The sequence below is a fragment of the Rana temporaria genome, chromosome 12 (assembly GCF_905171775.1).
Source record: "Rana temporaria chromosome 12, aRanTem1.1, whole genome shotgun sequence".
NCBI lineage: Eukaryota > Metazoa > Chordata > Amphibia > Anura > Ranidae > Rana > Rana temporaria.
Window position 1 is genome coordinate 127,460,013 of NC_053500.1, and position 13,483 is coordinate 127,473,495.

The 13,483-nt window shown below is 50.2% G+C and overlaps 1 protein-coding gene across 1 annotated transcript in view; it reads right to left on the reverse strand.

Moving 5' to 3' along the window:
- The window catches only part of CPNE1 (copine 1), a 47,570-nt gene extending 34,384 nt beyond the window's left edge, over positions 1-13,186 (reverse strand). The window contains exon 1 of the mRNA XM_040330617.1: positions 13,049-13,186. The gene's annotated coding sequence lies outside the window, so the exon portion shown is untranslated. The remainder of the gene's footprint in view (positions 1-13,048) is intronic.
- Positions 13,187-13,483: the final 297 nt, after the last annotated feature.

The following is a 13,483-nucleotide window of genomic DNA, read 5'->3' on the forward strand; positions in this document are numbered from 1 at the left end:
TGCATGCAGAGCAGAGAGGGAGGGACTGAGGGGCCCGGAATTAAGGGGCACGAAGCCAAGGTGGACCATCGGCACTCGGCAAGCGTCATTGGTTGCTAGGACACTGGTCCAAGCTGCCAATGACTTCAAAGCAATTAATGCGGGAAGGAGGGGGGGGTGGCAGGCGCCTGGCGGCGGGAGAGAAGACTAGGCGGAGCCACAGCCAGCGCTATGGCGGCTCGGTCCGCCCCTGCTCCGAGACTGTCGGTTTCATTCCGGGGCACTGTATTGTCCCGGAATGAAACTGTCCCGGACCGGGAACAAATATGCTAATAACGGGATAATCCTGAGCAATCCGGGACACGTGGGCACCCTACTTGGCCTTACTAGAAGATTTGTGGAAGCAGACATGTTGCTTTAACCATACTGCCACACGTATGGAAGAAATACGTCTTCTTGCCTTCTCTGGCAGCAGACTTGATTCAACTACTTTATCTTCAGGATACTCTCCAGCATCCCCTTGACTGACACCCATCCTCTGACTCTTCTAACTGAAGGGGTGGCCGTCACAGGACAGGCCCAAAACATACAGATCCGTACTCACTGTAGGCAGAATCAGATCCTTGCTGGTGTCCCCCTTCCAGTCTGCTCTGCAGGACCTCTGGGTTCAGCTCCTCTCTGACTTCAGGCCATTGGATCGACCACCCAAGGCCGTACGACAGCCTCCACGGAGGAGGGGCAGCCGCCCCCTCTCTCCTGGACCCTGCTCTCCAACTCAACACCTGAGCACACGTGCCCTTGGCATGTATACAGTATCCCAGCATGCAATGCAGCACTTTGCCTCTGCCAATAGCCAGGGCTGTAACAATGCCTGTGCCCTCACTTATCAAGTCCCCTCCCACTGTTCAATCTGCCTCCCAATTGGACCAGTGTGGGACATTCAGACAAGCTGAGCTGCACCTGAGCACAATAAGCAGACCTAATCAATAGATCCTGCTCCCTGGTAGGCAGAGAGCCCGCTAAGTTTTACCTGACCATCTTCCTGGTAAGCAGAAAGACAAAACACTATACCCTCTTCTAGCACCTACCTAGGAGGGTGCTACACCATTATGCTCACATGCTGTAATTACAGGAGCGTAAAAAATAACAAACTACTGCAAACGCCAATGTTCAAGCCACGAAGCGCGTAGAGCTACCGGATGCCGTGCAATTACCAATCTTACCCAGATCTTCTCAAGTTACTGAGTAGTACTCACAGTACCCCACAGGTTCAGTGAGGTCATAGGTCCTGCAGGCAATATTGTTGCCAATTTTATTGTTATCATCATGCCTATTACCGTATTTTCCGGCGTATAAGACGACTTTCTAACCCCTTAAAATCTTCTTAAAAGTCGGGGGTCGTCTTATACGCCGGTAACCTAACCTTAAGACATGCAGAATCGCGGCCGTACGTTTTTTCAAAAGCCGCGCCTCCTACGTCTTCTGTTCCGTGATAGGCGGAACACAGTGCCTCCTGGGAAGCTGCGTGTTCCGCCTATCACGAAACAGAAGACGTAGGAGGCGCGGCTTTTGAAAAAACGTACGGCCGCAATTCTGCATGTCTTAGGATAAGGTAAGGGCTTTAGATATACTTTACCGAACAGTGGAATAACCGATTTCCAAGGGTAGAAAACCCCCCAGGTCTGCTCAGCGAGTCTGGCATGTAATGGGGCACAGTCTGGCATGTAATGGGGCACAGTCTGGCATGTAATGGGGCACAGCCTGGCATGTAATGGTGGCACCGTGAGGCGAGGCATGACTAGTAGGAAGGGAGTCGTCTTATACGGCGAGTATATCCCAAAACCAACATTTTGGCTGGAAAATTAGGGGGTCGTCTTATACGGTACATACCATTAATATTAGTGTTGCATGTATGTTTATACTATGCGATCTATCAATGCATTAGATGTATGTTATCATGTACCATTGATACCGGAAATATGTATGTTTACATTTTAGTATTCAATAAAACTCCTTTATGTTCACCTATTTACCTTTTTTGCTGCCACGTGCTTCATGCAAAGTCCCACCCTCCTTGTAAATAAACCCTCCTCTTGACTGAATGATCATTCGTTTTTTTTAATAAAACAGCCTTTCCCAACCTGGGTCCCATGAAAACCTAGGGTTCCCGAGAGGTTGTTGGTGGTTCCTCGAGCCTCGGTCCGCTTTATGTTGCCGTCAAGTGTCCACATTGTGGAATTTCACTAACACCATGCATGTTAGGGTGTCACCAAGACAAGAAGGGGACACTAAACTGACTGGGGAATGGGGAAGAGCTGCTCCGGCCACTCACAGCGCCGGAGCAGCGATACCCGGAAGTCACTCCGGTGGAGATGACGGCGACTGAGGATCGCTGCGGGGGGCTTCGATCTCAGGTAAGTAATTCATAATGAGCTTGTATGCTATGCATACTAGTTCATTATACCTTTGTCTTGCATTTCTCTTTTTGTATGGGTTTACTTCCTCTTTAAAGCGGGGGTTCCGCAGGATATCCTTTTTTTTTTGCATCAATCGTCAGGGCTTACCTGTACTAATGCACTGCTCGGGTGTCCCACTCCTTTAGCCCGCGTAATCGGTGTAATCGTGGAAAGGATATTTTATTATTTTCAGACGATGGACGTTTCCATCTTACCTGTGGGCACTTTGAAGCCGACAGGGTCTTCTACCGGGATACGGTGAATGCTGGCCTCCCAGGATTCACCGCTCGATCCCGCGCATGTGCAGTGTTGACGGCGAGCGTCGCCGTCATCACTACACGGTTGCCATAACAACGGCGGCGTAATAAGCTCACGCCCCGTTGTCGCGCGATTAGAGCAGAGCGCATCTCTTGGGGAGTGTCAGGAGATGGATTGACAGGACGGGGGAGAATGGACTTACACGCCCATTCCCCATGGGGGATTCTGATTGACAGCCCAGGAACGGCTGCTGAAGAGGGGCTTCAGCAGCCGTTCCTGGGCTGTCAATCAGAATGCCCCATGGGGAATGGGCGTGTAAGTCCATTCTCCCCTGTCCTGTCAATCCATCTCCTGACACTCCCCAGGAGATGCGCTCTGCTCTAATCGCGCGACAACGGGGCGTGAGCTTATTACGCCGCCGTTGTTATGGCAACCGTGTAGTGTTGACGGCGACGCTCGCCGTCAACACTGCACATGCGCGGGAAGGAGCGATTAAAAAAAAAAAAAAATGGTTTGTTTACTGTCAATGCCTAGCAGTTGCATTGACAGAAAGTGTAAAATTAGGGTGAACCAACGCTTTAATGTCCACCTATCAGATTGCTAATTGCGTATTGTACTTATAACTTTTGAAAACGCCAGTAAAAATGTTTTAGTAAATTTCAATATGGTAGGTTGGAAACACTGCCCGTCACCTGTGTCAGTGGGAAGATCAGTGGCCCGTCGCCCGTGTCAATGGGAAGATCAGTGGCCCGTTGCCCGTGTCAATGGGAAGATCAGTGGCCCGTCGCCCGTGTCAAAGGGAAGATCAGTGGCCAGTGTCAATGGGAAGATCAGTGGCCCGTCGCCCGTGTCGATGGGAAGATCAGTGGCCCAGGGGCTACAAAGAGGCAAGCAACGGGACACATCGGTCCCTGGGCCAGTTTGGGGACCACTGATCTAGAGCACTAGTGTACCCATTATGCATGAGGCCAGCGGCTAAGCAGAGCTTTGTCTTACTGCTTTTGTAGCCCTATAGACGCTGGCAGGATTGAGGACATCTTCTCTACAGGGAGCATACAACCAGCCCCAGCAACCACTGTTGTCACATGCAGCCAAGGAGAACTAGGCCAAACTCAAGAACAAATTGCCCTCCAGGGAGGGGAGACACATAGGCAACCTATCACCAGCCTTGCAGCATCTACCTGAACCACAGAAACCACATCCTCTTGCAACATCCCTGACATCAGTGAAAGTGAACTACTACTATTTGTTATCACTGCCCTCCGGCAGTATTTTAAACAGCCATATGTCCTTTTTATAAGACTACAATTTTATCTGGAACAGAGAAATCCATACTACTGTACATCAGTGTTCGGTGGAGGACTTGATGAACAGGTTTTGTGAGACAGCGACCATTTCTGCACGCATTCTTTAACTTCCGTCATTCCAGAGCCAAAAGAACTCCCTCCTCCACTTCCCCCCCCCCCCTAAATTCTTTGGTATGCAGAAGCTGGCCAGCCCCATCAGTACAAAATTCAGCGTTAGGGATGCCATTGTGAATGGTTATTTGTAGTGTCTAATGAGGCCATGGGAAGCCTGACTCAGCATTTTTACACTTTCACCCCCTTCCTGCCCAGACCAATTTTCAGCTTTCAACACTTTGAATGACAATTGTGCGGTCATGCAACACTGTACCCAAATTACATTTTTATAATTTGTTCCCCATAAATAGAGCTTTCTTTTGGTGGTATTTGATCACCTCTGCGGTTTTTATTTCTTGCACTATAAACAAAAGAAGAGGGACAAGTTTGAAAAAAAAAAAACAAAAAAAAAAAAAAAAACACTATATTTTTTACTTTTTGCTATAATAAATATCCATTTTTTTTTTAAACGCTTTTTTCCTCAGTTTAGGCTGATATTTTGTTAAAAAAAAAAAAAAAAAAATCGCAATAAGCGTATAGTGATTGGTTTGCGCAAAAGTTAGGGGATAGATTTATAGCATTTTTATTATTATTATTTTTTTACTAGTAATGGGGGCAATCAGCGATTTTTATTGTGACTGCGATATTGCGGCGGGCACATCGCATGATCCGTGCTATACAAATGCCTTGATTACTGTGTAAATGTGACTGGCAGGGAAGGGGTTAACATTAGGGGGCGATCAAGGGGTTAATGTATTCCCTAGGGAGTGATTCTTACTGTGGGGGGAGGTGACCAATCAGTGTCCCTATGTACAAGGGACACACCATCGGTGAGAGAGAGAGAGAGAGAGAGAGAGAGAGAGAGAGAGAGAGAGAGAGAGAGAGAGAGAGAGAGAGAGAGAGAGAGAGAGAGAGAGAGAGAGAGAGAGAGAGAGAGAGAGAGAGAGAGAGAGAGAGAGAGAGAGAGAGAGAGAGAGAGAGAGAGAGAGAGAGAGAGAGAGAGAGAGAGAGAGAGAGAGAGAGAGAGAGAGAGAGAGAGAGAGAGAGATATATATATATATATATAGAGAGAGAGAGAGAGAGAGAGAGAGAGAGAGAGAGAGAGAGAGAGAGGATAGATAGATAGGGAGGATGGAGAGAGGGAGGGAGGGAGGATAGATGGATGGAGAGAGGGAGGGAGGATGGATGGAGAGAGGGAGGGAGGATGGATGGATAGAGGGAGGGAGGGAGGATGGATGGAGAGAGGGAGGGAGGGAGGGAGGGAGGATGGATGGAGAGAGGGAGGGAGGATGGATGGAGAGAGGGAGGGAGGATGGATGGATGGAGAGAGGGAGGGAGGGAGGATGGATGGAGAGAGGGAGGGAGGGAGGGAGGATGGATGGAGAGAGGGAGGGAGGGAGGATGGATGATGGATGGAGAGAGGGAGGGAGGGAGGATGGATGGAGAGAGGGAGGGAGGGAGGATAGATGGATGGAGAGAGGGAGGGAGGGAGGAAGGGAGAGAGGGAGGGAGGATGGATGGAGAGAGGGAGGGAGGGAGGGAGGATGGATGGAGAGAGGGAGGGAGGATGGATGGAGAGAGGGAGGGAGGGAGGATGGATGGAGAGAGGGAGGGAGGGAGGATGGATGGAGAGAGGGAGGGAGGATGGATGGAGAGAGGGAGGGAGGGAGGATGGATGGAGAGAGGGAGGGAGGGAGGATGGATGGAGAGAGGGAGGGAGGGAGGATGGATGGAGAGAGGGAGGGAGGGAGGATGGATGATGGATGGAGAGAGGGAGGGAGGGAGGATGGATGGAGAGAGGGAGGGAGGGAGGGAGGATGGATGGATGGATGGAGAGAGGGAGGGAGGGAGGGAGGGAGGATGGATGGATGGATGGAGAGAGGGAGGGAGGGAGGGAGGGAGGATGGATGGAGAGAGGGAGGGAGGATGGATGGATGGATGGAGAGAGGGAGGGAGGGAGGGAGGATGGATGGATGGATGGATGGAGAGAGGGAGGGAGGGAGGGAGGGAGGATGGATGGAGAGAGGGAGGGAGGGAGGGAGGATGGATGGAGAGAGGGAGGGAGGGAGGGAGAATGGATGGAGAGAGGGAGGGAGGATGGATGGAGAGAGGGTGGATGGAGAGAGGGAGGATGGAGAGAGGGAGGATGGAGAGAGGGAGGGAGGATGGAGAGAGGGAGGGAGGATGGAGAGAGGGAGGGAGGGAGGGAGGATGGAGAGAGGGAGGGAGGGAGGATGGATGGAGAGAGGGAGGGAGGGAGGATGGATGGAGAGAGGGAGGGAGGGAGGGAGGATGGATGGAGAGAGGGAGGGAGGATGGATGGAGGGAGGGAGGATGGAGAGAGGGAGGATGGATGGATGGATGGAGAGAGGGAGGACGCATGGATGGAGAGAGGGAGGATGCATGGATGGAGAGAGGGAGGATGCATGGAGAGAGGGAGGGAGGGAGGATGGATGGAGAGAGGGAGGGAGGGAGGATGGATGGAGAGAGGGAGGGAGGGAGGGAGGATGGATGGAGAGAGGGAGGGAGGATGGATGGAGGGAGGGAGGATGGAGAGAGGGAGGATGGATGGATGGATGGAGAGAGGGAGGACGCATGGATGGAGAGAGGGAGGATGCATGGATGGAGAGAGGGAGGATGCATGGATGGAGAGAGGGAGGATGCATGGATGGAGAGAGGGAGGATGCATGGATGGAGAGAGGGAGGATGAGCGAGGATGGAGAATGAGGGAGGGATGGAGAATGAGGGAGGGAGAATGAGGGAGGGAGGGAGAATGAGGGAGGGAGGGAGAATGAGGGAAGGAGGGAGAATGAGGGAAGGAGGGGGAAGGAGGGAGAATGAGGGAGGGAGAGAGAATGAGGGAGGGAGAGAGAATGAGGGAGGGAGAGAGAATGAGGGAGGGAGAGAGAATGAGGGAGGGAGGGAGGGAGGGAGAGAGAATGAGAATGAGGGAGGGAGGGAGAATGAGAATGAGGGAGGGAGAATGAGGGAGGGAGAATGAGGGAGGGAGAATGAGGGAGGGAGAATGAGGGAGGGAGAATGAGGGAGGATGGAGAATGAGGGAGGATGGAGAATGAGGGAGGGAGGGAGAGAGAATGAGAATGAGGGAGGGAGAGAGAATGAGAATGAGGGAGGGAGAGAGAATGAGAATGAGGGAGGGAGGGAGAATGAGAATGAGGGAGGGAGGGAGAATGAGAATGAGGGAGGGAGGGAGAATGAGGGAGGAGGGAGGAGGGAGAATGAGGGAGGAGGGAGAATGAGGGAGGAGGGAGAATGAGGGAGGAGGGAGAATGAGGGAGGAGGGAGAATGAGGGAGGAGGGAGAATGAGGGAGGAGAGAGAATGAGGGAGGATGGAGAATGAGGGAGGATGGAGAATGAGGGAGGATGGAGAATGAGGGAGGGAGGGTGGAGGATGGAGGGGGAATGTTTTCTCAGCTAAGCACACTCATTTTTGCATGCATGAGCTAAGGGCAGTTGGATTCCAGGAAGTAAATGCCACATGAATTATCTGCCCTTACTCAAGATGGCCACGGCCGGAAAAGCTAGGGGGTGTTTATCAAAGTGATTTCTCAGAAAAATAAAGCATAGAGAGACAGATGGATAAGTTTGCTTTGAATATTTAAAATTAATTAAATAGTATTTTTGGTTTGTGGCGCTCACTGCGCTATAATCCAGGTTTGTAAACACAACATAAAAGACTGTAAAAGTGCCGACCCTTTAAAAAGTTATTTGACAAATGTGTCTGGAAGTGAAGGTAAAACCATAGCAGTCAGGTGAGCTCTTATGTGGTAAAGCAGCCAAATCAAACAGCCACGTCTGCACACAGACCTTTGTATGTAGTCACAGAATTGATTACAACCTAAAACCTGAAACTATTCAAAAAGTGCAGCCAAACAAAAATCAACCACCACATTAAACTTGTAAAGGTTTGTATTTTTGCATTCAGGTGAAAAAAAAAAAAACCTGCCAACGACGCCCCCCCCCCAGCCACGTTTTACTTACCTGAGCCCGTTCACCTTCTGCGCTCGTCCCCAACGGCCTCTTCTCCACTCAGTCTGGGCGTAGATTGGATGGATTGATAGCTTTTGATAACCCCCTCTGGGAAACGCTCTCCCAAGGGGGTTACCTTGCAGGGATCTCTCGAGTCCTGTAGTCCAGTGGTCATCAACCCTGTCCTCAGGGCCCACCAACAGGCCAGGTTTGCAAGATAACTGAAATACATGACAGGTGATACCATTTGCTGCTCAGTGATTGCAGTATTCTAGTCTGCATCTCCCCAAGGTAATACATAAAACCTGGCCTGTTAGTGGGCCCTGAGGACAGGGTTGATGACCACTGCTGTAGCCGCCAACTACAGGACTTGGCCCCGCCCCCCACGTCATTGGAGTTGATCAACAGCAGCGCGAGCCAGCGGCTGCGCTGCTATCAATCTATCCAATCAAGAGCCGGGAACCCATGGAGAGAGGCACAGCGCATTCTCGCCAACGAAAATTTGGGGCTCAGGTAAGTAAAACGGGGGGCATAGGATGCATTAGTCCAGTGGTTCTCAACTCCTGCCCTCAGGACCCACTAACAGGCCAGATTTTAAGTATTACCTTGGGGAGATACAGACTAGAATTCTGCAATCACTGAGCAGCAAAAGATATCACCTGTGATGTATTTCAGTTATCTTGCAAACCTGGCCTGTTATGCCCTGTACACCCGACCGGGCTTTAGCCCGACCAAACTCACATCGGAATTCCAACATGTTCTCTATGTAAAACTCCCATGGAATTCCTCGGAATATCCGCTGGAAAAACTCAGATGGGTATACACACGGTCGGAATTTCCAATGGGAAAAGTCAATCCGACTTTTTTCATCGGATATTCCGATCGTGTGTACGAGGCATTAGTGGGTCCTGAGTAAGGATGAGCTCTGGCGTGTTCGCATAGAACACGTGCAGAGCCCGCCAGGAAGTGAGCACGGCGCCGCGCTAATCACAGCCAGGGAGACATTGTCCCGATGCTCGGCTGCGGGGATCGTGAAATGTCTCCCTGGCTGTCATTAGCGCAGCGCCGTGCACACTTCCTGGTGGGCTCTGCACGTGTTCTATGCGAACACGCCAGAGCTCATCCTTAGTCCTGAGGACAGGAGTTGATAATCACTGCATTAGGCTCCATTCACACCTAGGCGTATATACGCCTGAAGCGCGACGCCGCAGCAGCCCCTAATACGCTGGAGGGGTGATTTTACATTGTCAGCTATGGAGATGGTTCACATCTCCACGCCGAACGCCGAAACACCTGAAGCTCAAAACAAGTCCCGGACCCTTTTTTTCGGGCGGCTTCGGCGTTTGGGCATAGCCAACAATGTTAAAATCACCCCTCCAGCAAAAAACAAGGCTCAAAAACTACGCGTTTTGTCGCCGCAAATCGGCGGGACAAAATGCCTATTTCATGTCGCCGCATATCCCCTACGCAAAGGTGTGAATGCAGCCTTAGGGTGAAAAAACCTGGAGGGTTTACAACCCCTTTAAGACTGGATACACATTATACAACTTTTGTTACGTTACCTATAGATTTACCTTCAACTACGTAGTGCAAGGGACGGTCTATTGCATACAATTTGAAAGTGTTTAGGTTTGACCTCTTATTATATGGTTTTGGTAAATCTACAAGAAAATTGTATAAAGTTGTAAAGTGTGTGGCCAGCTTAAAGCGGAGGTCCGGCTTAAAAAAAAAAAAAGATAAAAGTCAGCAGCTACAAATACTGTAGCTGTTGACTTTTAATAAGGACACTTACCTGTCCAGGGTGCCCGCGATGTTGGCAGCCGAAGCCGATCAATCGCTCGGGGCTCGGCTGCCCCACCGCCATCCTCGGTGAGGGAATCAGGAAGTGAAGCGCTGCGGCTTCACTGCCCGATTCCCTACTGTGCATGCGTGAGCCGCATGGCGATATGTGAATGGGTGGATGTCTCTTGGGACACACACACACAGACAAGGTCCCAGAAGACACCGCTCCCCATTTCCCAGGAGGCAGTGCGACCAGGGCCGGATTCCAGACAAGGCCAGGCCTCGGGTGGTTGCAGGGGCGGCACTGTGGCTGAGGAGAGGACACTTTCACCACTTTCATTTCGGGAGTTCCCCTCTGTCATGTCACGGATGGTGATAGGAGAGAAAACTGAGGAAAGAGGTGGTGAGCACCCCCCCCCCCCCCCCAGTTCTCAATGCAATTTTCGGGAGCAGCATCCCCCCACCTCTCAATGTCATATTCGGCAGCAGCACCCCCGCCGCTTCTCAGTGTCCTGCCGAAAAAGTCCCGGGCGGATAATGTCCCCCCTGTACTGCGCAAGCAGGGGCGGCATTGAAGGACCCGGCCTTGGGGCGGCAAAGAGTAAATCCGGGCCTGAGTGCGACGAGAAGAAAGACCCACCGCGGACGAGAAAGAGGCAACAGCCACTTCTGGTAAGTATAAAAAAAAAATATATCAAATTTTTTTTGTAGCCTTTTTGGCTATTTTTTTTTTTAACCACTTAAGGACCGCCTCCTGCACATTTACGTCAGCAGAATGGCACAATCACGTACAGGTACGTCCTGTGCTAGTGCCCAGCCGTGGGTCGCGCGTCCACGACCCGGTCCGAAGCTGCGGGACCCAACCTCCGCTGGAGTCCCGCGATCGGTCCCCGGAGCTGAAGAACATGGAGAGCCGTGTGTAAACACAGCTTCCCCGTTCTTCACTGTGGCGCCGTCATCGATCGTGTGATCCCTTTTATAGGAATACACAATCGATGACGTCACACCTACAGCCACACCCCCCTACAGTTAGAAACACATATTAGGTTATACATAACCCCATCAGCGCCCCCTTGTGGTTAACTCCCAAACTGCAATTGTCATTTTCACAGTAAACAATGCATTTTAAATGCATTTTCTACTGTGAAAATGACAATGGTCCCAAAAATGGGTCAAAATTGTCCGAAGTGTCCGCCATAATGTCGCAGTCACGAAAAAAACTATCCCTTATTTTGTAAACGCTATAAATTTTGCGCAAACCAACCGATAAACGCTTATTGCGATTTTTTTTTTTTTTTTTCACAAGAAAGCGATTTTTTTTTTTACCAAGAATAGGTAGAAGAATACGTATCGGCCTAAACTGAGGAAAATTTTTTTTTTTATATATATTTTTGGGGGATATTTATTACAGCAAAAAGTTAAAAATATTGCATTTTTTTCAGATTGTCGCTCTATTTCTGTTTATAGCACAATAAATAAAAACCGCAGAGGTGATCAAATACCACCAAAAGAAAGCTCTATTTGTGGGGGGAAAAAAAAGGACGCCAATTTTGTTTGGGAGCCACGTCGCACGACCGCGCAATTGTCAGTTAAAGCGACGCAGTGCAGAATCGCAAAACCTGGCCGGGTCCTTTAGCTGCCTAAAGGTCCAGGTCTTAAAGTGGAGGTTCACCCAAAAAAATAAATTTTTAACATTAGATTGAAGCTTATTAAGGGGAGCAGAAACGGGTATTTTTTTTTTTAAATCAATGCCGTACTTACCGTTTTAGAGAGAGATGTTCTCCCGCCGCTTCCGGGTATGGGCTGCGCGTTCCTATTTGAGTGACAGCCTTCCGACCGTCGCATACAGCGCGTCACGAGTTTCCGAAAGTAGCCGAACGTCGGTGCGCAGGCGCCGTATAGAGTCGCACCGACGTTCGGATTCTTTCGACAACTGGTGACGCGATGTATGCGACCGTCGGAAGGCTGTCAATCAAATAGGAACGCCCAGTCCCGCAGCCCATACCCGGAAGCGGCGGAGAACATCTATCTCTACAACGGTAAGTACGGCATTGATTTTAAAAAAAAATACCCGTTTCTGCTCCCCTTAATCAGCCTAAATCTTTACTCTTTAAAGGGGTTTTCCACCTTTTTTTTAAGTTTATTAAAAGTCAGCAGCTACAAAAAGTGTAGCTGCTGGCTTTTAATAAACAGACACTTACCTGCTCCACGGCTCCAGCGACGCGCCGGCCGGGGCTCCGCTCCTCGCCGGCCGGCATCTTCATTCTTAGTGTGGGCACCCGGCAGTGACAGCTTTCGGCTTCACGGCCGGGCACCCACTGCGCATGCGCGAGCGGCAGTGCACTTGCGCGAGCGGCGCCGTCCGATTGGACAAGCGCTCGCCTACAGGGAGGGGCTGTAAAAAGGCGATTAAGCTAATCGCCTTTCCAGCCCCTCGGCGGAAGAAGGAAGTGCGACAGGAAGTCCCCGTCTCCTGAAGCCCCCACTCCCCCCCCAAAAAAAATTACATGCCAAATGTGGCATGTAAGGGGGCGAGGAGTGGGTTAAGCGGAGGTCCATTTTTAGGGTGGAACTCCTCTTTAATTAGCCTAAATCTAATGTTAAAAAAAAAAAATTCAGGTGAACTCCCGCTTTAAGTGGTTAAGGGTGGACCTCCGCTTTAAGACTGGGATTTAAAGTTTATGTGCATGTAAAGACAGGCATCCCAATACTTATGACAATATATAGTGTAAACGTAGTACTTTCTATAGTAGCAAAGTTTAAAAACGAATAAAACCGGTTTAACTGCTAGAAAAATAAATAGGAGCCCAAGCTTTCCAAAATCCTGATTCCATTGGTCGGATGAGGGAACACAGACAGTTTTTACTCCAGGCACACAACTTTAAGGCCTTGGTGTATATAACATGCACTACTGGGAGGACAGCAACACAAAAACACAACAACTGCAGTTTGAACACAAAAACGCAACAAAAGTGATTTTTCCTAAAACAGGGATGTATAGTAAAAGGCGAAGGAGATCTCAGGCTGTAGGGCGGGTTTTGGCTCGGGGTAAGGGGGGGGGTAAATTAGAAACACAAGAAGGGGGAAGCTGCATCCTGCTGGGAGCAGACATTGCAGATTAATCGGAGAAGGCGGAAAGTTCTAGAGACCTCACATTCTATATTTAGTCCCCATGCGCTTACCTTGGAAAGAGACAAGCTGGTGGAAGAGAGTGCAGAGTTTGTAGTGTAGCTGTCTGTCTGTCTGTCTGTGGAGGGGTGAGGCACCTTCCTTTCTGCAAGAAGAGGCGGTTTCTTGTGTTCAGGCAGAAATGGCAGATAGGGCTGTCTGATCACACCCAGGTTACACCCTCCATGTGCAGCCCACAATGCTGCAAGGGAGGACAGGACACTCAGCTACAAGGCAATACATGTAACAGCCGATCGACTGACACGAGCAGATCGACTGACATGAGCTGATCTACTGATATGAGCAGATCTACATCTCCCGGGAAGAAACAAACAAGGACACATATCCAGAGTTGAAGTTTAAAAATCCCAATGACGGATTAGCCAGACTGAGTTGTCTTTTCGGCGAGATTAAAGGCGTATTTGATACACGATATCGCGCTTTGTACC